The following is a 2,917-nucleotide window of genomic DNA, read 5'->3' on the forward strand; positions in this document are numbered from 1 at the left end:
AACCTACATAAACATCACTCTTTAGGATCCAGTTCTGTCACTTAAATTACTCTGATTTTAGGTAAGTTATTTAGGTGCAGGCTGTGAAGAGTTTATAATTTCAGCTCTGTATTTGCTGGTAGTATGACTTGGTAAGTCATTTTACCTCTGCAAATAGGGAAACTATAGTATCTACTTCATCAGGTTGCTCTGAGGACTAAATGGGATTATACTTGTAAAATGCTTACTTTACACCTGTGCCTATAACATAGTAAGAGCTCAGTAAATGCTAATTACTATTTTTTGTTAGTTTATTATATTAGCCAATCATCTGACAAGATCTAGAGAATGGGGCACAGTCCTTGCTTTCTTCATCCTCTCTGTAGAGAACAGAAGTTATTTAGGTGTTACAAATTTAAGAAGGTATAAATAAACTTGATATATGTTAACCTATAGGATAATTAATGTTATAAAAATTTCCTCTTTCAGTTTTTCTTAGTTTCTGCAGAAATAACAAAACTGATGCCCAGCATGTGTGGCTCAGTGGTTGAGGGTGGACCCATGAACCAAGAAGTCTCTGTTTCTATCCCAGTCAGGACACATACCGGGGTTGCAGGCTCAATCCCCAGTAGGGAATATGCAGGAGGCAGCCAATTGATGTCTCCCTTCCTCTCATATTAAAAACAAAACAAAACTGAAAAACATTACCCAAAACCTTGCCCTATAACACTCAATTATTACCCCAAAGGAATTGAGGTCTTCCAGAAAAGTAACTGCTCAGCTTCATGACTGTGGGAAATTCGTTTCAACTTTTCACTTCAGTTATGTCATCTTGTTAGAACAAAAATATCTAGTCTCCAACCTCCCTTGCAGCTTTTAAATCCTGTCAAGCTCACCTCTACCTCTATTTGAGATACCTTCTTTTGGCAGCCTCTAAATACAAATAAATGCAAGGGGGAGGGGGCAAAGCCCTAGAGATAACCCTTTTTCCTTGCAAGTGCCAATCGTATCCGTTTCCCCAGCACCCAGATGTGGGTCTGGATAGACATTGCTGCTGGCGCCCTATTGCCCTATTTTTCACCAGGGGCGTGGCACCCTGCGTCTCCCGTGGCTTCCATCCCTGGGGCCCATTAGTAGGGTAAGGGTTAGCGAGAGTATCAGTGGTCTGGCGGCCTGTTTTCCCAAGTATTAAGTGAGGGGGCTGGGCTTTCCTCCTTCCTTTAACTGAAATGCCAAGGGCTGCCTTACAGCTATGAGGTCTTCTTCGGAAACCCAGCCTCCTAATGACCGGCCTCATACCGCCCGCGGGCTCAAAGCGGAGGGCACAGCGCACTTGCCTGCCCGCGTGCCCAGCGGCCCAGCACTCCGGCTCTCTGCCCGCAGGGAGGAGCCACATCTCGCGCGATTCCCTCCACCTCTCGCGACACTTCCTGGCAGGACCCCTGCCGCTCTCCTCGTCCCACGCGACGTGTACGCGCCGGGGTCACAACCACCTCACCTTTGCTCTCCGCAGCCTGGTCCGCTCCTCGCCCGCAGGGAGCGCGGTGGAGCCTAGCGTAGGGCGCGAACCTGGCGAGGCCACAGGCTCCGCCCTGCTCCGCCCCGCCCCACCCCACCCCACCCGGGCTCCGGATAAAGGCCGCCGCGCTGGGATATGTCGTGTTCCCCTCGAGGGAAGGAGAGCGTGAAAGGCACCGGGGTTGCCAGGTGAGTACGTGACGGCGAGTTGGGGTCGGCGGCGGACCGGCGGACCGGCGGACCGAGGGAGGCCCGACTGGGATGGAGACCGGGGATGGAGATGCGGGGGCAGAGGAGGATGCGATGCCCGAGGCAGGGAATGGAGGTGCTGGGAGGACCCGGTCGGGTGGGGGTGGTTTCGCTTCCAGGGAAGTGGCCCTTTGTATCGACTGTGCCCCAGATTGCCCTGTTTCCATTGGCGGCCCCGCTCCTCTCGGCGGGGTCGGAGACAGGTCCCCGAACTCCAAGGTCCCACATCTGGGCTGCAGGCGTCCAGGGTCGTGGGGGAGCAGAGACACGCCCAGGTGGCTGGGGTAATAATTTGTGTTGGAAAAGGAGCTGGAGCGGCCGGCCGACCGCCCGGAGAGCGTCCGCTCAGGCGGCCAGGTGTTGGCCATCCCGCCGCGCCGGGTGCCGAGGTGAGGGGAGTCGTGCGCGCTCCGCCGGGGGGGAGCCGCAGTGCACTTCCCACGTCCGCACTGTTGGGCGTGCCGAGCGGTCCGAGTGTTGAAGGGATAGAAGCGCGTGGGTCACGTTTTTAAGGGAAGGAGGCTCTTGAGGTCACCTGTTACTTTTTACCTGCGACGCGGACGGTGTCAGTGGGTGCGCGCGCGCGTGCGCACAGTGGCCCCAAGCAAGGGTTTGTGTTCGCGGTCAGAATTTGTATCTTGGTCCCTAATTCAGCACACTTCAAGGGTCAATGAAAAGTGACCGGTTCTTAAGTGAAGAGTTTTATTTTCAATATTTTAAGATTCCAGTTATCACGCAAGTGGGCAATGATAGGGGGCCTGGAGCCTACCACCTCTAGGCGTTAAGAGGGAGCAAAATGTTTGCCTTTGGCACCAGACTTAGATGGGAATTTGGGTTAAAGTGTTTTTGTTGCAATCAAGTTTTTGACCATGTGTTTCTTGTGCTTCTGGGTTTGTTTTATAACTTGTCTAAAACCATGCAATTTTCTGAGAGAATTGGGAGACCAGTACAAAGTGGTTGCTCTGACTACAAGAAGCATTTTGTTTAAAGCTCTCTCCTCTCCACTCCTCCATCCAGCTATTAATATAAAATAAATTAATAGCTATTTTAAATTATGTAACCCCTCCTAGATTGCTGGGTTTTTTTATTGTTGTTTTGCAGAAATGACTGTTAATAGGAGGAATATAATTTTTCTGATAGTTTTCTTTTATCTTGTGTTTTAGAGAGAGAA

This window comes from Cnephaeus nilssonii (assembly GCF_951640355.1).
Source record: "Cnephaeus nilssonii genome assembly, chromosome: 8".
Taxonomy (NCBI): Eukaryota; Metazoa; Chordata; class Mammalia; order Chiroptera; family Vespertilionidae; genus Cnephaeus; species Cnephaeus nilssonii.